A 23,669-nucleotide genomic window follows, 5' to 3' on the forward strand; every position below is an offset into this window, starting at 1 on the left:
CCATTTTGTCCTGTACAGTTGTTTTTGTCCATCCATCCATCAATCTTCTTCCGCTTATCCGTTCCCGGGTCGCGGGGGCAGCAGCCTCAACAGGGATTCCCAGACTTCCTTCACCCCAGACACTTCCTCCAGCTCTTCCGAGGGGAGTCCAGGACGTTCCCAGGCCAGCCGAGAGACATAGTCTCTCCAGCGTGTCCTGGGTCTTCCCCGGGGTCTCCTCCCGGAGGGGAATGCCTGGAACACCTCCCTGGGGAGGCGTCCAGGAGGCATCCGGTAGAGATGCCCAAGCCACCTCAGCTGACTCCTCTCAATGTGAAGGAGCAGCGGCTCAACTCCGAGCTCCTCCCGGGTGACCGAACTCCTCACCCTATCTCTAAGGGAGCGTCCAGCCACCCTGCGGAGGAAACTAATCTCGACCGCTTGTATCCGCAATCTTGTCCTTTCGGTCACTACCCAAAGTTCATGACCATAGGTGAGGGTAGGTGCGTAGATTGACCAGTAAATAGAGAGCTTCGCCTTTCGACTCAGCTCCTTCTTCACCACGACACTCCAGTACATCGACTGCATAACTGCGGACGCTGCACCGATCCGTCTGTCAATCTCATGCTCCATCGTTCCCTCACTCGTGAACAAGACCCCGAGATACTTGAACTCCTCCACCTGAGGCAGGACTTCTCCACCCACCCGGAGAAGGCACGCCACCCTTTCCTGATGGAGAACCATGGCCTCGGTTTTGGAGGTGCTGATTCTCATCCCTGCCGCGTCGCACTCAGCCTCAAACCACCCCAGCACATGCTGAAGGTCCCAGTCCGATGAAGCCAACAGGACAACATAATCCGCAAAAAGCAGAGATGAAATCCTGAGGTTCCCAAACCGGATCCCCTCCTGCCCCTGGCTACGCCTAGAAATTCTGTCCATAAAAATTATGAACAGGACCGGTGACAAAGGGCAGCCCTGCCAGAGTTCAACATGCACCGGGAACAAGTCTGATCTACTGCAAGTAATGCGAACCAAACTCCTGCTCCGATCATACAGAGACCGAACAGCCCTTATTAGAGGGCCCCGCACCCCATATTCATTGAGCGTCCCACACAGAATGGCACGAGGGACACGGTCAAATGCCTTCTCCAGATCCACAAAACACATGTAGACTGGTTGGGAAAATTCCCATGAACGCTTGAGCACCCTGCGGAGGGTATAGAGCTGGTCCAGTGTTCCACGACCGGGACGAAAACCGCATTTTTCCTCCTGAATCCGAGGTTCAACTATCGGCCGTATTCTCCTCTCCAGTACCCTGGCGTAGACTTTCCTGGGGAGGCTGAGAAGTGTGATCCCCCCTATAGTTGGAACACACTCTCCGGTCCCCCTTTTTAGAAAGAGCGACCACCACCCCGGTTTGCCACTCCAGCGGTACTGTCCCCTACCTCCATGCAATGTCGCAGAGGCGTGTCAACGTAGACAGCCCTACGACATCCAGAGACTTGAGGTACTCTGGGCGGATCTCATCCACCCCCGGTCTCCTGCCACTGAAGAGCTTACGAACTACCTCAGTGACCTCGGCTTGGGTGATGGATGAGCACGTCCCCGAGTCCCCACTCTCTGTTTCCTCAATGGAAGGCATGTCAGTCGGGTTGAGGAGATCCTCGAAGTATTCCTTCCACCGTTCGAAAGTCGAAATGTATATATATATGTGTATACCGATTTTCGTGGATGTACGTCAAACCATATCATGGGGCTTGAGGCACAAAGTTTTCTAGGGGGCGCTGTTGACCCATTAGGCCACCCCGATTAATGCAAAACATTAAATATCAAATTTTTCGCCAGGCCTGGCTTGCGTGCATAATTTGGTGACTTTTGGGGCACGTTTAGGTGGGCAAAAAGGCCCCTCATTTTGTCAGAAAAAGAAAAAAGAATGAAAATTCCTACAGATACAATAGGGCCTTCGCACTGTCTGTGCTCGGGCCCAAATAAAACAAATTAGATACAAGAAATAAACGTTATAGTGGATTGTGAGAGATTACTAAATAGGTTTTCAACGTTGACTTAAAGTAATTGAAAGTTTCAGCAGCCCTGATGCATTCTGGGAGTTTGTTCCACAGCAAGGACCATAAAACCTGATTGCTGCCTCACCGTGTTTGGCTCCTACTCTGGGTACAGAAAGTAGGCGTGACCCTGACGACCTGAGGGTTCTGGTTGGTCCATCATGGACCAGGAGATCAGAGATGAGGAGTCACCAACCATTTGTTAATGACAGTCATTTGTATCAGGGTGCAATGAAGCAGGGACATATCTTAAACATGCTAGGTGGTCTCGAGGACCAGGGCTGGACCAACCGTCTGGACTAACTGCAGTTGTTTGATGGATGTTCTAGGGAGACCTGTGAGGACAATGTTACAGTAGTCCCGTCAGCGTGGACAAGTTTAAGGCTTCATAACGACCGGAAATACTTTTTTTCTGGCTTCATCATTGTTCAGTAATGGCCTGGTGAAAGAAAGTTATGCTGCCCTGCACCTGTCGTTGTATCTGTTAGGTTATGAAACCAACTACGGGAAGATGATTTATACCATCTTCTTGCACAAAGATTATGGGGCACCAACTTCTGCGTATGACTGCTGCTGCGGTTTGCAAGACTGATGAATAAAAGGTCTGCATTTAACATTTGTAGCATGATTCTCCCGTTTCCTGGACGTTTGGCACAATTCATTTAACCTGCAATTGTCTGCTGTGGTGAGATGCCACAAAATCTGAATCGGGCCACTCGGTGACAAGGCTGCAGGGGGTGAACCTCATTAAAAGAAAAGGGGTGCAGCTTTGTGTCGGCAGCAGCACATTCGGGGGAGCTGCTGTTTATAGATTGAAAATAAGTTGCAGCAGAGTTTGGAGTGTTTTCCAATCTCACTCAGAGTCATTGTGTCATGAAATTCCTCCAAGGGACTCTTACTCAGAAAGTCCAAGGTTGTTCGCGATGGCTGCTGAGTTGTGGAGCTGTGACTGAATATGGGATGCTTTTTAAAATTTCATTATTAACGCAGGGAATTTCTGTCTGTCGCACTGACGAGGTTTCGGTGGATCAATGAGCAGTAAAAGAGAGCAAACTGCAGAAAGGGCGACTGGTGCCGGACTGCAGGGGGAGCGTGGTGATGCTCTCTGCAGAAAACTTTGGAGGTTCAAACGGATTCACTCATGTCCAACTGACACCACAATCCATCATGTACTTTATCAGAGTCGAGTCCAAATGGCAGCGCTGTAAGCGTCCTACAGTTGTCCATTACATAAAGAAATGGCCCTTGGTTTGAAGAGTAACCGCACGACTAAAGAAGCTCAGGAGCCATTGACCTTTAAAACCGGTAAACTTCACAGAGCAGATGAACTGCTGCTGGAGTTCATCCAATCAGTCTCTGGGGGTGCTTTTGTGATGTCCTTTAATCCCCAGGGGCATCAAAACATACCTGCACCTGTACACAGACCTTTTCCTGCTTTTGTTTCCATTGTTCTTCTTGTTCATAACTGTTAAACATGTGAAGATTCACTTCGTTTCAATTTTTGTGGCTGTTTCGGTTGACTAAAAATCAATGGAAAAAACCGATACGGGGAGAGAAAAATGACATTTAGTACAAGTTTTTAGAAGCTGATAAAGATCAAATTGTAAGTAAAGAGCTCTCCAGTAAAGAGCAATTTTTTTTCTTGCTTGAGTATATTTCAGTCAGTCAACTCAAACCACCATGAATGTGTATGTTTTATCATCAGGATATCAGTTTATCATCACTCTCCACGGATTATACGTAGATAAGGATGTTTCGCAGCGATGAAGAACTTCAGACATCCAACGAGGAGTCAGAGTGGAAGGTGAAATGGAGATGTGAGATGGAATCTCTAATTCAGAGACATTCATGTGACATCAGCCATGAGGACATCCCCCAGCGAGTACAGCGTCACAGTGGGAGTAGCCGCGCTCGAGGCGTCATCCAACGAATTCATTCATGAAACCTGGAGTGCTGGGGGCACCAACTTAAGCCCCGGAAAGGAGCTTAAGGCTGACTAATCAATAAAGTTAAAATGAATAATACAGAGGATTTTGTCTCATGGAAGCATTGTGGATTTGTGTGGGGACATAAACGGATCGTGACGGTATTAGATCCTACGTTTCACCCGGTGCACTTTCGCTGCAGCCGTCTCGTACCTTCACTGGGCTTCGTTCAGGAAATCTTTGTGAGTATATTTTTGCACTTAAATCACATCCTTACAGAAAACCTATTCTGGATTCATGCACACGGGCTAAAACCCAGGTTTGATCGTAAGAACACATAGTGCCATGGCGATCTGCAGACATTGGGAGAGTAAAACCCTCCAGAAGCAGTGATGGGGGTCATTTAGGGGGTTAAGGGTGTGACAGAGACTGGAAAAAGGCAACTAATGCAGTTAAATTTGTGGCTTCTTCCAACAAAGCATCCGAGAGGTGAAGTGAAAATTATTTCATATGAAGGTGGAAGTTAAAAATAATTACAAAAAATTAAAGGTACGTTTTTCTACATGGACTAAAGTCACTGGTGCAGAGGAGTGTTTTTTCTTCTTTTTATAATTGGGAATCGTGGCGGCGACGAGCGCATGCCTGGCAGTAGCCAACAGCAAACTGAAGCGAGCTTCTACTTGTTACGTTGGTGTTTTATCACTGTGCAGTGTGGCAGCCAGGGTATGTGTTGCTTTTAACACATTTTTAAGATATAACATGCTGGGAAAAAACAAAAAGGCAATAATGCATCCATTTCCTAGATGGTTGGTTATTTAAAGTCTGCTGATTCTCAAACCAAGCTCCAATAAATTAATCTGCAAACAAAGGTGACTTTCAAAAATGTTATTTTTTCCCTTTGGGGTGAACGAAAAGCGCCTAAGAGAGCGTGTGGTCCCTCACTATCCATTAAGATAAAAATATTATAATTAGGGCCCGAGTACTTACAGTGCGAAGGCCCTATTGTATCTGTAGGAATTTTCCTTTTTCTTTTTTTTTTCTTTTTCCGAAGAAAGGAGGGCCTTTTTGCCCCCCCTAAACGTGCCCAAAAGTCACCAAATTTTGCACGCAAGCCAGGCCTGGCGAAAAATTTGATATTTAATGGTTTGCATTAATGGCCGTGGCAAAATGGCTCAACAGCGCCCCCTAGAAAAATGTTGTGCCTCAAGCCTCAAGGTATGTTATACATCAAAATGTGCGTCTCCATCCTGCGCCGACGCGCATTACTTTTCTCAGTCAAAAGCGTTAACGTGGTGACGCTAGACGCCAAAAAGTGCGCCCCCACTTCATCTGGTTGGTCCATATTTAATAGTTCCTACTTTCTGCCATAACTTTTGAATGGTGTGATATAAAGAGTCATGGGTGGTGTCATCTGACTTGGTATTGAGTACTTGACCTTCATTGGCATGAATTAGCCCCACCCCTTCTTCTGATTGGAGGATACGTGCTCGGAGATTTCCATTAACGGAGAAGCGTGGGCTGCGCTCCTGATTCAGGAATGAGGCCCGGTCCACGGATGGCAGCAGCAGAACCATGACGAAACTTAAACAGACCAATGACCCGCAGAGCGTAACAGGAGAGAATTGCGTCCAGCTGAGATGCCTTCAAAGTTTTTGCCACAACTACATAGAAGAACGTTCAGACGTTCTTCCCTCGTGGTTTCACGTTGCGCTCCCACAACAATATGCATTTAGGTTGGGTCCCTGTGAGACAGCGTTAGATCTGCAGGTTTCATTTGGCTGCAGGGGGCTAGACAGTTTTACTGCAGAAAAGTAAAGAAAGGCAGAACTTCCTCATGTGACGAATCACAATGGAAACGATTCAGGCTTTTTGATGCATTCATTATTAAAGGACCTCATTAAGTATTCATGTAGATCACCCTCAGATATTAAACTACTTATTACTGGAACTGTTTTTTTTTCTTTTGCCTTTCCTGTCATTAGGAGAAGAAGTCCTTATTTGTCTGTCCTAACTTCACTTTTATTGGGGCGTAAAACTGAGGTAACCTCTGAAATCTTTGCGATCAGCCTCCATATGATTGTCAACTTCTGCAGAAGACCCGGGTCCCTCCGTAGTAAGGCTGATTTCACTCCATTTTTCAGCAAGGGATTACTCTCATCCACTAGAGAAGCTGCAAATTTGTACCAGGTTGCAGCTGGACCCTGGCATTTCTGCCACCGGAGGCAGCCGGTTGGAGGAATATGGGGTCTGTTTGTATCTGCAGCTGAAAAGCTTCTTACTGCTGCCATTCCATCAAGGTGGTTGGTAGCCTCTCTCAATATGTCTGAGATGCTTTTAGCCTCAGATGTTTGACAGTATTCATTTCTAAAAACATTTAGTGAAAGTGAAAGTCTGCTAAGTTTTGTTCTTCTTCATTGATGTTTTTATCGGGTTTCTGTTTTCTTCCGGCTTTCCTGTCCCTCATGGGGATCCACTGAAGTTCATGACTGGCCACATCCACATATAAAACCACGCCCTTTCAATTGAATATAAGAACATAAAATAAAAGAGACATGAAATAAATAAGTGTCATTAAAACATAAAACGTAAACTTGGCATTACAAAATACAACAAAAATACAAAAAAGTGTCATGAAATAAATAAATATTCCATTATGAAATAAAAGTGCCATGAAAAAAATGTATATACAAATATGCAATAATTTGTCATGAAATAAAAAAGTTGTCATTTCAAAAGATTTTATTAATTAATTTAGTTTTTTTTTATTTTACTGTCAGGTTCATTTATTTAATTGAATATTTCATAATTTAAGTATTTACACAGTAGTAAACGGACAACGGACAATAAAAACAAGATGTGCAATATCTTTTTATCTCATACATATCCCACCTGTTTTTTGCAATGTTTCTTTATCTCATACTACACTATTTTCTTCTCCTGTATATACTGTTTATATTTTTTAATTATATATTTTTTACTTTATCCTTTTTCACTGCATTTGTGTCTTGTGTTTACTGCTGAGGGATGAATAAAGGACAATCTAATCTAATTTAATCAATTTATTTAATATTGAATGAATCAGCGTTCCATAGGAGAGTAGCCGTACATTACTTTTTTTTAAAGCAATCCGCTTTATTTTGCTGCTTTTTGCAAGGAGCCGCATGTGGCAGAGCTTTCACGGAGGAACATGTTAAAGTTGTGGCTTGCGGAGCTAAAAACAGCTGCAAACACTGTCAGCGCAGGGCACCCTGCACATTGTTGTGTTTACTGTGAACGCTTTCAGAAAAAATAATTCCTGCCAGGCCGACAGGAGAAGGAACCCACACTTTTCCTGAGGATAAATATTGTTTCCAGAGAAAAGAGAACTGCTGCACTCTGATTGGAGGTTGTGTGTCTTTGTTCTTTTTTTCCTTTAAAGTCTTATTTTCCTCTAAATGGGTACCAAAGGGACAAAACTGACTTTTCTCCCTATGTAACACTCATCCACACCTTAAGATTGTTACAGCTTTTTAGTGGTCACTGTATATATATATATGTGCCCGAAGTGCAAGATTTGTGTGCATAACCTTGAGCCGAGCCTCCGTTAGTCCTGGGTTAGAACGCAGGAGGCTGGAACTCTAGCAGCATCAAACTCTGTCTCCGTCCTCCCAGCTATTGCGTCTTCGGAGTGTCGAGCGGGATCTACTGACCTGCTAAACTAAACGCTTCAAACTGTTTGGTGGCTGAGATGCACAACTCTCTTTGCTAACCACCAATAAAATAAAAGATGACAATAATAGAAAAGAAAACTAAATTGATAAGACAAACGGCTGGGATAGTTGCCGAGCTTTTGTTGGTGTTGGATAGTGACGATGATGGACTACAGAAGTTTGGGGTGTAGGGGTGATTAGCGCGTTGATTACGATTAATTAATTACAGGCATATTTAGTGCGTTATGTTTTCTAATCTCTTAATCTATTTTTTAATCTTTAACTTTACTTTTTCTATTTGCAAGTTGCCGTTAAATTTGTGTTTGTGCGTTGGGCTTCTTGTGCTTGAGTTGTGGGTGGACAACAACGGTCAGTCACACCTTGAAGTGAACATTGATTGGCTGTTACTGTGTTTGGGCTTGTTTACCATATGCTGGTAGACTTCCATTGTAGCTGGACAGGCAATGGGGGGGTGAGTAGCGGAGAAGAGAAGTGAAAATGGAAGAGTAGGTGAAAGTTGTCGGTCCAGTGAAAGGGGAATTTACAGTTCAAAAACGCCCCCGACGGCACCATTGATAAAGGTAGAGTGATCTGTGTTCACTGTGGAAAGGAATTTGCCTACCAGCTAAAGTTTAACCTACTACATAAACGCAAAGCACCCGGTCGTGAGCACAGCCATAGCTAATGTTAGCAGCAAAGTTAGCAATTTATCGAGCCACAGCAACGCTCTTCCCCAAACTAAATTCGAGGAGAGCATCCCGCCCATGCGCATGTCTGCGACCGAGAGGCTGGCAAATGTTCTAGCCAAGTGGATGTAAATGACTAAGACTGTATCTGTTCAAGTCTGTTAAAAACATAAATGAATTACTTTATAATGCCACTTTTTATTGGTTATATAACAATCTTTTGATCTGCCACAATAATGTAATGAAGATGAGATTAAAAAAGATAAATTGATTGATTAAGTTTTGTGAATGAGGTCTTTGGGGGCGTGCAACCACCACTGCATTCAGTGACAAAAAATAAATAGATCACTTTTTTAATAATCTTCCAGTGAGGGACAGAAATATGTATTTTCGGTTAGGGATATAAAACAGACAAACTGAAATTCCTTTCCTAAGTTAAGTGAATTGTTATATATAACTGCTGCTTTGACAGAAGTTTGAAAAAAAGGTTTAATTTCCATTCATGAGGTAAAACAAATGCAGCAGGACGTGAAGTGGTGGCTGGAGGTAGATCAGCATGATCAAACTCCGCAACTCTGACTCTCTGAGGACACAAAGAATGATTGAGATATAAATATGTCAGGGTTGTGGTTGAGAAAGATGCATGCACATGCCTAAACGTGTGATTTATTAACTTAAAACAATCCAAAAACTCTGCTGAGCAGGATTCAAAATACACAAGAGCCTAACATGACCATAATCCAATAAAACCTGACAGGACACTTGGAGGTAGAAACTGTATGGACCGGGGGTTTCAAAATAAAACAGGAACCTAACTAATCAAAACTGTGAAAAACCCGAAACTGTGACAATATGTTAGGATATGTTATGATTGTTCTCTCTCCTTTCATGGTACGAGCTTCTTAAACAAACACTGATTGTAAAACCAGACCTTTGCTCCAACCGCGTGAATGTGAAGGACAACTATGGGTTCCGTGAAAGGCACCGTAGCTTCTGGTGGTTGGTTCTGTTCCACTGAATCAATTAAAAAAAATACTGCTGTGTGGTCTGTTAAGATGCACCTACTTACCTCTATGGTAGTCTAGGTCTATGCTGGGCAAACACATGCTACCATCAAGGTTGTCTCCGGGGAGCTCACTGCTCCAAAGACCAGGGGCCTCATTTATAAAAGAGTGCGTAGGATTCATACTAAAAGTGTACATGCGCTCAAAAGCCGAAAATGGCATGCGCACAAAAAAATCCAAAACCGTGTGCACGCACACTTGCACACAATGTTCTCTTTATAAATCACAGTACTGCTGGAAGGTTGCACACGTGAATTCGCCTCATATCCCGCCCTCTACACGCCCACTTTCTACCATGAATGGTCAATGCAAAGTACTTGATGACTGTGTTTACATATGAATGAGCCTGCTGATCATGCGCAGCGGCTTCCGGCAGTCTGTTTCTGCTGTGCGTCAGAATGAATGAGACGTGTCGAGCCAGGCCACCGTGCCACTAAATTTCACGGAGACCGAGATGTTGTGGATGAGGTGGAGGCCAGGAAAACAACATTATTTGGTGGTCACAGTAGTGGCTTTACTAACAGAAAGAAAGCGAGTGAGTGGCAGCACGTCATTGCTGCGCTGTAAACGCTGTGAGTGCCACGGACAGATCTGTGGCAGAAATAAAAAAGAAGTGGTGCGATCTGAAGGTGGAGGCCAAGAGGAGAGTGGCCCGGCACTTATTTGTTATGTCCTCAGTCACTCTCCAGTTGGAAGCGGTGGGTGACGAGGAGGTTCCCGGCACGGCATGTCCTGCACCGTGGCTTCAGCACCAGCAGCACCAGCAGCACCAGCAGCACCAGCAGCACCAGCAGCACCAGAGCGTCCCAAGCGCATGGCGCACCTGGAAATGGCCGTGTCCTGACTGACGCTGTGCTTCAAACACAGAGGGACACGATCGCGGCTTGGGTGTACATGGATCTATAAGTCTGATATGTCATAACATTAAAAGTATGACATGAATCTGGCTTCATTTCACCACCTCACCGTCTGCGTTGCCAGTTCCCCATATCTTCAAAATGTTCGTGCTCTATCAAAGTTTGCGTAGAGATACGTACATTTTCCCGTTAAGTTTCAAGCCCTGTTTTGTGCACACGCAAGCTTTATAAATGAGGCCCCAGGTCCTATGATCTTTACACAAAAGTAAAGTAAAAACCCAAACTATACGGGCCAGCTGGACTGTCCCTATCTGAACCCTGGTTTAAACCCCTGTCAGATGAAAGAACGTCACCTGATCCTGTCACCCTGTCGAACTGTCAGTAGCGTGGTTCCGCCTGCCAATCACTCTTTCTGGCCCTGTAATAACAGAACTGAACAAATGTGGCTGTTCATACTCCATGACAGAGAAGTCAGCTTCTAATTTGTGAAATCTGACTTGGCAGCATATTTTATTATTTTTTTATTGGCGGTTGGAAGACAGCAGAAGTGGTGTATTACTGGTTCAAAGTGTTTGGAGATCCAGTAGATCCAACTTGTTGTAAATGGAGACATGAGAGAAGGAAGGTGGCTTTGTTACAGTTCCAGCCTCCTAGATTTTCTTAGGATTTTGTGTCTCCAGTTGCCTTTTTTAACAGTAACAAGACAGGAAATGGGGACAGAGGGAGAGGGGAATTCGTACCTGAAGGACTACACCACACGAGGAACCTGCTCTACCAGGACAGCTATCTGACAACCTCCAAGTTTTTATCCCAGACGCTCACTAATGGAAACGTTGCTGAAGCACTTTTTTTACTGAAGGAATAAGTTGTGTCCAACTGTCCTAATCTCTGAAGAACAAATCGAAAAAGAAAACGGCTGGAAATGAGACTGAAGAGTAACATATCAGGCAGGAAAGTCCAATGCATTCGGTTTCTGGGAGGTTCAACAGACGTTGAAAGGATGATGTCAATTAGTCCTCTCTGTAAACATTAGTGATACCAGGTGCAGACGTTCCAAGAACTGGGTAGTTTGAGCTCATACTTCTCTTCATGTATCACTGATTTGTGGAGCGCTGCAGGAGTTCAGACCCCTGAACATAGTTGTGGCTGTCATTTTTGACTTTCTGGCATCTGTCTCAACATGGGGATTTATGTTGTTGGCGGGGGCATTTCCCTGGAGGGATAAAAGTAATTTTGTTTATTTATTAATTTGCTGAATAATGTGACTGATGTTCAGACGCATTGATGATGAAATTATGTGCTTTGCCGCAACGACAGCAATAATTTTATAACTCTGAAATTATAATTCTGCAGATCGCCTGAATAGATTTTTAGGGCGCTGCTCCTCACGTGCAGTTGTGCCTCAGTTTCTTCATAACAAGCTGCTTATTTCCATAATTTTTCACACAGTGTGACTGATTGATGATGTAGGCTGATTGCATCCATCATGTGTGAAAAGAGACGAAGAGTGTCAATTCCCCCCCTGGGCCAGTGATTGAACATGGTGGGGGACTGAATGTGGAACTAGTCCGGACTCAGCCAAGCATAGCATCGTGTTATCACTGAAGTCGCTCCCATGATTCACATTAAAGAGACACGTTCCTGATGTGGCTCTTTAGTCCCTGGCAATGTCGTTTGCTGTCTCAACAAGTGTTTGTGCTGTAAAAATACTATTTTCATGTAATTTTACTGCATAACTTTTCATAATGCATGACAGTTTAACAGGCTGTAAGGGTTTAATTAAAGATCCAGTTTTGCTTTTGTAGCCCTCTCTGTGGTAAATGTATGTACTTTTATTCCTTTGCACAAAACACCGAAAATAGAATTTTGAAGCAACTGCTCTGGAAGACATCATCCAGGGCTGAATTTGCTGATATGGTCACATACTTCAGGCAGTGTACACCCACAGGAGCTTGAGCGGTCTTTTTCATGTTTACAGCCGTGCAGAAGGGCATGAAGGTTTTCAGTCCTAATGTATCTGCCAGTACTTATTAGAAAGCATCACACATTTCTCTCCAAAGACATGTTATTCACATGTCTTGTTCATGCCCTACATGAGCTGCAGCTAGTTCAGAATTCAGCCGCTTGTATCATCCCTTCAGAGCACATCACATCCAATCTTAAGCATCTTTACTGACTCCAGGTCCACTCCTGGGCTGGTTCTGTTTCCTTTCTAGAAGTGTTTTTATCATTTCACTGGAGGAGAGATGCTTCCTTTGGTTTCGCTGCACGTTGGATGCACAATGACGTTAAAGTCTAATCTATTCAAAATGCTGCTTCTCACCTTCAAAGTTCTCTATAATCAAGCTCCTCTCAGATATTTTGCTACCTTACACACCCTCTCACACACTCAGATCTTCTTCGGCCTCCCTCCTCTCACTCCGTCTGGCCGTCCATCCTCTATGGGGTGTAGAGCTTTCAGCCTCTCTACGACTCTAGAACTCTTTTCCTCAAGACTAGGGATGGGAATCAAGAACCGGTTCTTGTTGAGAACCGGTTCCAGTGTTTCAATTCCTTGGAATCGTTTGCCTTTTTTGCAAATGATTCCCTTATCAATTCCAGTGGGAGCGAATGACGTCACCATGCACGTTACGCAAGTTACGCAAGGTGCGCATCCGCGCCCAGCAGGAAAACATGGGGACAAAGCAGCATAAACGCTCGAAAGTTTGGTTACATTTTACCAAAAAGGATGACAACAGGGCGACTTGCAATACTTGCAATGTGGACATTTTAACAAAGGGAGCAAACTGTTAGGGCTCGACTGGGCTTTTCTCCGAAACCCGGTCTTGCTGGGAGCGCGGAGTCGGAAGAGCGTGTGGCAGGAAGAGCCGCACGCTCGGCCACGAGGACAAGCCATGCACGCTCCGGCGGACAGCTGCAGCTCATCAGCTCATCTATGGGAGAAGTTAAAGAGCAGTCTACCGCTAGCTTCTCCTTTCATCAAGGCAGGGAAGAGTGTGACCCAGGCCAGAATAGATGAATGTCACCGAGCAGTGACTAAGTTTGTGGTGTTGAAGATGTTACTGGACATTCTTGTGTAATTGCCACAGAATAAATTGTTGTATTTAGTTAATTTCTACGGAAGAATATTTATTTTATTATCATAATTTTATATTAAATACATATTTTATATTACAAATAATTTTCTGCGGACCCCCTGGCACCATCGAGGAGCCCAAGGCTGGGGGCGTCTTAAGACCTCACTTGTATTTTTTTGTTCAAAGATATAAAACAAAGTTCATGCTAATCGACCTGTTTGTTCTCCTTTTTTCCCAAATGAGAATCTTTAAAGGAGCATGAGGCTCCTTTTAAGAAATGAGACTCTCTAGCGCCACCCTTCACCACGACGGCCGTCGGGGGTTACTGCAGCCAACAGCGAAGCCGGCACGGGAGAACGGGGAGAACGCGCATGCAGCGTTGGTGCTCTTCCAACACTGCAATCTCATAAGTCTGAAGCAAAGTTGGAGTATAAATTGTTTGTCCCATGTGTTGACTAATTTAAGTGTTTATAGGCAAGTTAACACAAAGTATTGATAGTATGTTAAGATGTTGAAAGTGTATGAAAGGTTGTGTACTTTCATTAGCTTTTAGCAAACCTCCAGGACTCCACCCAACACTCGAGCCGGGTCTGGTTTTCATGAAGCGCCTCTCCTCTGAGTCTCTTTGTTGCTTAGAAACAGTTAAGCTTTTCAGATTTATCTGGGGTGCTGAGTTTTTTTAAGAGGCAATGGAGATAAAACAAAATATAATAAATGGATGGCTTAAAAAGCATAAAATAACCACTTTAATGATTATGATCTCAAACAATAAATCAAGCGTGTGGGGCTCAGTGCATAGAGCCCAATTTACAAGAGGACCGTTATTACAGATCTCAGAAAGAAAGTGACTCTGCTAGCGTCTCATTCCTCTCAATGTTGAAAACACCAACGAGTGCATTAATTTCCCGTTGAGCGAGCTTAACATACCTTAAGATACACATTAACTTTGAGACTAACTGTAGTGTGAAATGGATGTGATACTCCTCGCATCTACACGGTGCAGAATTTACCAAACCAATGGCAGCTGAGCTGGGCTCGGCTTCATGTGAAGGCTCGTACCAGAGCTACTATCAATAACAACCTGGATGGTTGCTATCACGCCCTGCTTCTCAGACTGGTTTTATGTCTACGCCGGAGCCTGCAGAGGTCTGGTCTGCAGCAGTCGGTCCCCTGGAAGTCAAATTCTCTAACTTTAAAAGTAAAAATAATTCTGATGACCTACCAGAGGCAGCACAAGTAAACTGACATATTCTTTTTTGTTTGCAAACCCCCTTCAAACCCTCCACACTGCGGAAAGTTGTACACAATCTTTAAAGTTGCAATGGAATACATTTATAAGTCTTTGTTCGCTACTTGTTTCAAAAGAGAAGCTTGTGAGATATGCCACGCCCACAAATCCTTGCCAACACTGGTTTTTCTTCAGGCTCCTCCCACATTTATAAATCATCAGCATTTAATCAGACATTTGTACCTGCAACAACAACATAAATCATCATGCTTCTAACCGTTTACCAGGCAGCGCCAAACGCTGGAATATTGATCATGATACCCGTACAAAGTGATGTGTAGTACAAAATATAAAAACTAAACCTAGAATCGGGCTTCATGGATGCCTCCAAAATAAAACCAGAGGATTCAGACGTTTTAAAGGTTCTTCGCTTGAAGCTTTTCTTCGGATGCTCTTCAAAGGGAAGACCGAGTCAATGCAGTGATATAGGGGCTGTTTTAATTACACAATTAATCAATTCTATTGTTTTATAGATGCACCGCATAATGGAGACAGTCTAGCATGTGTCAAGATGGATTGCCCAATTTTCTGCAACAAGGGAATTGTAGAATCAGTTTGAGAACTTCAAGTGGCTTCTTGAACATCATCTGCTGACTTACAAGTGCAAAAGCACTGATCAATACCTAATTCAGGCCACGGTGAATATGAAAGAGAGACATCGGCTTTAATTATGTGCTTCGAGCATCGTTTCTCACTGGCACTCTGTTTGTGAGCATATAAAATGAAATAAATGTCAGAAAAGCTACGTCCCCCTTCAGAGAAACTGCATTAACTGATCGCTTAACGTTCACATAAAGAGCAGCAGATGGATGCAGTTCAGCTTGGAGATGTGGTTAAATGTTTTTTGCTTTTTAACACTCTCCAACCACTCTTCAGCCAGTACATCTCCTTTTAAAAGATGCGATTAGAGCAGGCTGTCCTGACTTATTGCACTGCTCACCTCCATCCTTAACCACTGTTGGATGTGACGAACATCCCTTCCTGTAATCACCCTGTCTGCCCCAGTGATAAGCCTCCCTCTCTTAAATGTGGCACCCTATTTTTCCTTCATGTTCAACCTTTCCTCTTCAGATTGCATGCTCCTGGAAAATGTTCTGCAGTCGAGATTTTCTCTGTCAGGAGGCCGGTTAACTTCCTCTCATCCTCGAACTGGAAGACTGAATCTGCAGGAAAAGCATGGAGCATTCAAACAGCAGAGATGTCGAATCATCTCATTTCAACAAGGAGTAAATGTTGACAGAGAAAATGAGTTTCCACATATGACCACCCCACTCGATGTAATAAGCAATCAGTTTTTAATAAGATGCTTTCCAGATATCTGAGCAACACCAATTTTTCCAGCATGTCTCCAACCGGTTGCTGTGTTTCCATCTCTATTGCTTATTAAGTACCTTTTGAGTTTCACTTAAAAAATGATATCAAGTAAAAGGTTTATCACAAACTCCTTTCTGATTTTCCCTTTGTGGATAAAATTATAAAAATATAGACATCTGTATTGTTGGTAAATTGCCTTAAAGGAAACAACTTACAGGCTTCAGGCTGCTTCTTGACTTACTCAAATGACTCCGCCTCATTCTTATATGTAAATCTGCGGTGTTTTGAGTTTACAGACTGGGATGCACTCTGTGAGCCACAAAGACATGACATCAATGCCATGACTGAGTGTGACTGACTATATCATCTTCTGTGTAGAAACATTATCTCCACCAGAACAGTGAGGAGCTTCCCCAATAATTAACCCTGGATTACCAGTGACCCGAAAGAGCTACTCAACAAGAGAAAAATTGCCTCCAGGGAGGGAGGCAGACAATTATTGAGGTCAATAAAAAAAAAACAACTGACAGTCAAGATCAGAGACAATAAGGAGGCGTATGGAAGGAAGCTGGGGAATAAGCTCCGGCAGAACAACCCAAAAGTTGTGTGATCGGGATGAAGGAGATTCTTCAAACCTTTACAGGAGATCCTTCATACCTCTACGGAAGATCCTTCAGACCTCAGGGGATATTTTATAGCTCTACAGGACATCCTTTAGACCTTTACAGGACATCCCTCAGACCTCAACAGGAAATAATTTAGACCTTTACAGCAGATCCTTCAAACCTCTACACGAGATCCTTCAAACCTCTACAGGAGATCCTTTAGACCTCTACAGGGGATCCTTCAGATCTCTACAGGGGATCCTTTAGAGCTCTATGGAAGATCCTCCAAACACTAGCAGTAATGTATTCGTAGGCTTCGGGGCTCGAAGGCGAGCGCCTGGTGGCTGGGTCTTTGCTCATGGGACCCGGTCCGAAATAGTGATGTGGGCCCGCCTTCCTGTAGGCCCACCACCCGCAGGAAAGACCATGACAGGCTTGTGCAATGTGGTTTGGATAGCAGTCGTGGTGGGATGCCTCGGCAACCCAACCCCTTGACCAAAACTCTTGCAGAAGAGACATGGAATGTCACCTCGCAGGGGGGGAAGGAGTCGGAGCTTGTGCGTGAGGTTGAGAGATACCAGCTAGAGATAGTCGGGCTCACCTCCACACATAGCTTGGGCTCTGGAACCCAGCTCCTTGAAAGGGGCTGGACCCTCCACTACTCTGGCAGTTGCCCAGGGTGAGAGGCGGTGAGCTGGTGTGGGCTTTATAGCCCCCCAGCTCAGCCGCAATGTGTTGGAGTTTACCCCGGTGAACAAGAGTGTCGCTTCCTTGTGCCTTCGGGTCGGGAAAAGGTCTCTTACTGTTGTTTGTGCCTATGGGACGAACGGCAGTACGGACTACCCGGCCTTCTTGGAGTCCCTGGGAGGAGTACTTGATAGTGCTCCAATTGGGGACTCCATTGTTCTACTGGGGGACTTCAACGCTCACATGGGCAATGACGGTGATACTTGGAGAGGCCTGATTGGGAAGAACAGCCTCCCCAGGAGGAGAGAAGTTGGACAGACCGGGCGGACCAAAACGTATTGTTAGGGTCCGTTGGGAACTTTTTGCTGAGCCCTCTGTCAGGGAAGTCTTCAACTCTCTCTCTGAAAGAACTTCTCACAAATTCTGACGGAGGCTGGGGAATTATAATTTTTTTTTTATGGACAGGATTTCTAGGCATAGCCTGGGACCGAAGGGGATCCGGTTTGGGAACCACAGGATTTCATCTCTGCTTGTTGCGGATGATGTTGTCCTGTTGGCTTTGTCAGGCCAGGACCTTCAGCATGTGCTGGGGCAGTTTGAAGGTGGGTGCAACGCGGCAGGGATGAGAATCAGCACCTCCAAAACCGAGGCCATGGTTCTCTACCGGGAAAGGGTGGCGTGCCTTCTCCGGGTGGGTGGAGAAGTCCTCCCTCAGTTCAAATATCTCGGCGTCTTGTTCACGAGTGAGGGAAAGACGGAACGTGAGATTGACAGACAGATCGGTGCAGCATCCGCAGTTATGCGGTCGGTGTACCGGACCGTCGTGGTGAAGAAAGAGCTGAGTCAAAAGGCGAAGCTCTCGATTTACCGGTCAATCTACGCTCCCACCCTCACCTATGGTCATGAAATTTGGGTAATGACCGAAAGGATAACATCATGGATACAAGCGGCCGAGATGAGTTTCGTCCGCAGGGTGGCTGGACGCTCCCTTAGAGATAGGGTGAGAAGCTCAGTCACTCGGGAGGAGCTCGGAGTCGAGCCGCTGCTCCTTCACATTGAGAGAAGTCCGCTGAGGGGGCTTGAGCATCTCTATCAGATGCCTCCTGGATGCCTCCCTAGGGAGGTGTTCCAGGTATGTCTCACCGGGAGGAGACCCAGGACACGCTGGAAAGATTATGTCTGTCGGCTGGCCTCAGAACGTCTCAGACTCCCCCTCGGAAGAGCTGGAGGAAGTGTCTGGGGTGAGGGAAGTCTGGGCATCTCTCTTAAGGCTGCTGCCCCCACGACCCGGTTCCGGTGGAAAATGTATGGATGGATAATCTATTTTTAATCTCTAACTACTTTTTCTGTTTGGGAGTTGCCTTTTTTTTTTTTTTAAATCTGTGTTTGTGCGGTGGACTTGTTGTGCTTGAGTTGTGGGTGGAAAACAATGGTCAGTCACACCTTGAAGTGGACATTGATTGGCTGTCCCTGTGTTATGGCTTGTTTAGCATACGCTGGTAGGCTTCCATTGTAGCTGGGGGTGGTACCAGAGAAGAGAAGTGAAAATGGATGAGCATGTGAAAGTTGTTGGTCCAGTGAATGGGGAATTTACATTTTTAAAACGCCCCAACAGGACCATTGATAAGGGTAGTGTTAGGATTTTATGAAATTGTTTAAAGGTTTGAAGGGTTTTTCTATACGATTCTACACTGGTGGTTACTCTCAGCAAAGGACGACATCCTGGTTTGTAGGACTAGACGGTGTCACTGAGTTCTTCTTTAGGTGAAGACAATGAAGAGAAACAGATGTTTTAAAACTGATAGGTTCCATCCTTTTTTAGTGATCTTAGGTATTTGCTGAGTTAACATCTCAAGTAAGAAACAATCAGCAAGATATATATGGCTGAAAGTGTGACATGTTTAGGTTTCTTTCCCCACAGATGTTTTCACAGATAAGGTTCAACATTCGCACCTATAACGTAAAGAACACCTCCCTTTTTAGTATAAATAGGGCTGGATCGATGACCATTGGGTGCATTTCTTTCCTACCTATGTGGTTTGAGAGAGGTGTACCTCCGACTGGAAAACATTGTGCATGATATAATAAAGCTTGTAATAACTTTGATTCTGTTTACTGGTTTTCTTGTGGTGCACCGGACAAACGAACACAGAGATGTTTCAGTATAGTGATGTGTGTTCTTTTTGGAAAGGAATTTGCTTACCACCAAAGCAGCTCAAGTTTAGCCTACCACATAAACGCAAAGCACCCGGTCACCAGCGCAGCCACAGTTAACGTTAGCAGCAACGATGTTAGCAATTTATCAAGCCACAACAACTCTCTTCCCCAAACTAAACTCGAGGAGAGCACCGCACGCATATGCACAGCTACGACCGAGAGGCTGGCGAATGTTCTTGCCAAGTGGATGTAAATGGATAGGACTGCATCTGTTCAAGTTTGTTAAGAAAAAAATAAATGACTTTATAAAGCCGCTTTTTTTGTTGTTATTTACAGTATCAATCTTTTGATCTGCCACCACAATGTACTGAATTTAAAGGAAAACACCTCAAGTTGAGGGCTTTTCTCTGCAAATTTTAGGTGCGATTAAGAAAGACATTAATTAGATTAATTAATCACAGATCTTAATTAATGAATCGCAAAAAACATGTAATCGCTTGACAGCACTAGTAGCAATATAGCATATTGGTATGGCTTCTGTTTTATTCATGCTTTGATAGACATTCCAGTCACTTTCCAGTTGAACTGGTTGGAGGTTGGGAGGAGAAAAAGAGGAGAGAACAATAACAACAGATCAGTAACCCAGGTTAACAATAGTAACAAGTGTCATCAAGAGTGTTGAAGAAGAAGTCTCCTTAACTCTTATTGTAATAACAGTTAAGGAGAGGTGCATCATGGGATGTCCCACAGCAGTCTAGGCCTATAGCAGCATAACTAAGGGATGTTTCATGTCACCTGAATCGTCCCTTTCAGGTATCTTAGCAATATTTCAAGTTTTTCACGTTTGAGGATGGAATCACATCTCATGGCGACTTCAGAATATTCAAAAAGTTGAATTTGATCCACTGGGTACAAAGCAGGGTGCCACATCAGACGAGTGTAAAACCTTTACTTCCCAAGTCCCCCAACAGTCAATAAAGCTTCAGCTTAAAGAATCAAGTGACCTATAAAGAACTAAGATTTAAAAAAGTAAAAAAACTCCTCCAAACTGTTGCCATGACGCTGACTCGACTTGATCCTTTCCAAAAGAAAATCAATGTTTAATTTAAGTCACTGAACCGTACAGAGAACATTGTCAAGAACTCTTACTTGGAGAACTCCTGCTGCCTCTTGAATATGGCTCGGACGAGGAAAATAAAACTCCTATTGACTCTTGGATCATAATGACAAAAATCCCTCTTTGTCCGTATTTGTCTTGTGTGACAGCATCCTTCAGGTGCATGAGAGGCTCCCAACATGAACCACCCACCCCCTCGGGAGGGCTACAAAAGATCGGAGGGGGTACACAGGGTTTACGCTGTACTGGGGCTGAACATGTACGGAAATCACATTTCCCGGCTTATCAAACGACGTGTGTGAGGACGGAGTGGTGATCACTGTGCTGGTAGTGTGGAGCTGGTTGTGTGGAGCTGGTAGTGTGGACAGCTGCATGTGTTTCTGATGGATCTGTAGGAAAAATAAAGAGAAAACAGTCATCTCAACAGTCTATTCTTATATTCCCATACAAGTTTGTACAAAGCGGGAGCACCGCACAGTTTCACCCCTGCTGGGAGAGTATTGAGCTTGAACCGATCACTTTTCTAGTGGAACAGAAACGCACCACGCAAAGAGGAGCTGCGAGGAGCCAAACAATGTGGAGGCTGCGGTGTGGAGACTGATTACATCTCATGCATGTGTTGGGCCACAGTCTTATGTGAACATGGGAAGCCTTAATTTCAACTTTAAGGCCCAGCTCTGAGGTCTCACTCCAGTCCAGCCTTGACCGTGCTGACCGCATGGTTTGAAAAATAGGAACCTTCATAATGACTTTAAAGCCGAGCAGGATTTGCATTTACGGCCCTTCGTTGATAAGGAATAGCACCCTCATTGGGCAGAGACCCCAAAACGCAGGAGGGGCCGCAGTCGATTTATTGAGGCTGGGGCCCAGCTATAAGGAGAAGGTTTCCCCTCTCTTTTCCTCCTCTCTTAGAATAGAATGTCTTTATTGTCATTTGTACAGGTACAACGAAATTGGATGCAATCTTCTTCTTCTTCTTCTTCTTATAAATAAATAATCTCTAAAAGGACACAATCAGGAAGACAACATACTATTCACATTTGGCAGGTATTGCACGATTCTATGGCAAGTATTGCACGGTACGGTCAGTATTGCACATGGAAAAAGTCAGTTTGAGTATTTAGCAGTATTGAGTGTAGTTATGGCTCTGGCATAGAAACTGTTCTTGAGTCTGTTTGTGCGTGATTTCAGTGTCCTGAAACGTCTGCCTGATGGCAACAGTTTAAAGAGTGAGTGTCTTGTCTCAAGATCTCTTCTACCTCGGACCTGCCACGGTCCCATGAAGTTCTCTGTGAGCTATGAAGGAGGCCACAGCTCCTATTTTAGCATGAAGAGCTACTAGCTATGGGCTGGCCTTCTCCATTATTGTGCCTGAAGAAGCATCTGGATGTATCTGGAAATGTGTAGTTTAGGCATTGGAATTTATCCCAAGTGTTGTTTCACTATCTTTTAACACTCGTGTAAATACATTCTGATTAATTTGAATGTCAGAAGTTGTTTGTGTTTATTTTTTACACATTTGTCACAGCTGCTGGTTGCAAAGGTCTGTGCTCGGACTCCTTCCTTCACCTTTGTTCTGTAACGCCACCCCTGGCAACAGGCTGGCACGTTTGGAATAACAGCTACTTTGAGACTGATTTTGCTGTTTAGTTATTATTTTCCTGATAATTCAGGCGGCGCCCCGTTTTGATTGATTCATTTCGATAATTAATTTTGATAAGTAATCCTCTTTATTAATTATTAATAACTATCGTAAGACGATTATTAATAGCTCTTTAATAACTGAACCAGCACCCCCTTTGTGGCACAACACATGTGAAGCTTTAGTGCCACTGACATAAAAAAATACTACGCATAGCAACATGTGTCCTTTGCCAGATTCCCAATCAGTCTGTGTATTTACGCGCAGAAAACATTTCATTCAACAGGAGAAAAAAGAAGTCAGATAATCTATATTGTTATGCAAGGAAACTCTAACAGCTTTCTTTAAGAAATATTCAAACAAAGAAATTATTGACTTTTATCTCACTGTAGATGGTGTGGACTTAAAATAAGCAATGTTCCATCCATTCAGATTGAGATTCGGATTCAGATGACTTTATTAATGCCTTTTGGAGGATCCCTTGGAGAAATAGACATCTCCATATCACTCACACAGCACTGTCACATACAAATCAAAGACCCCAAAAACCAAACACCCATATAAAGATAAAAATATACAAAATTAGAAAAAAAGATAATAAAAAAAAAATAAAAAGTGCAGTGCCATAAAATAGAATTATATGCATAGAAAAGAAACAAGTGTCATGTATTATTGCACAAAGTTATTGCACAGTCCGGTTTGTTGTTGGTCAGACTGACTGACTGACCCCCCACAGTCCCTCTGTTCTTCAGTTCAGCCTCATGTAGCTGATAAAACCACACAAGCAAGGGGAAGCACCACCATACAAAGCTACACATAATAAAAGAGGGACGTGTTCAACTAAAATGTGTCCTGTATTGAACACCTCAGGTGATGAAAGGGTTAAAAGTGTCCCTCTGCTGTTTGGTATCATGGTGTCCAACACACTGAACCTGGACCAGAGAAAGTAAAGGAGACCCTGACCCAAAGAACATTCTGGACCAGCATGTTAAAGACTAGAAGACCATCTCCAAGCAGCTGGACGTCCCTGAGTTTTCCCCATAACATAACACCATAACACTTCCACTACCGTGCTGCACGGGTTGAAATGAAGCTGGAGGGGGTAAATGTTGAGCGTTAGCAAAATCCAATTTGTAGCTTTGATAAAAGATGATAAAAATGAGTTGGAAGTTATTTTAGTTATGCTAAAAGTACATTTTCAAAAAGTGTAGTCATCACGAACCCCGCAAAAATCTTTATACGCTCTCTGCCGCTCACTATTTAAACCGCTCCCTATTTAAACCGCTCCTTATTCCCGGTTATTTGAATTACTGTGCAGTCAATAATAACAAAACACCAATCCAGCCGCTAATTATCCTGCAAAAGAACGACAAAAGATCTTGCAGACATTACTAACCATTTTTAATGCTAAACTCGGTCAGTTTCCTTTTCGTGTCCACAGAGACGAGGCAGGTGTAATTCTAGTTCACTGTCACCAGGAGGCACAAGACGAGAAAATGTTTCCTGTTTCTGTTCACGA

The sequence above is a fragment of the Cololabis saira genome, chromosome 6, assembly GCF_033807715.1.
Source record: "Cololabis saira isolate AMF1-May2022 chromosome 6, fColSai1.1, whole genome shotgun sequence".
Taxonomy (NCBI): Eukaryota; Metazoa; Chordata; class Actinopteri; order Beloniformes; family Belonidae; genus Cololabis; species Cololabis saira.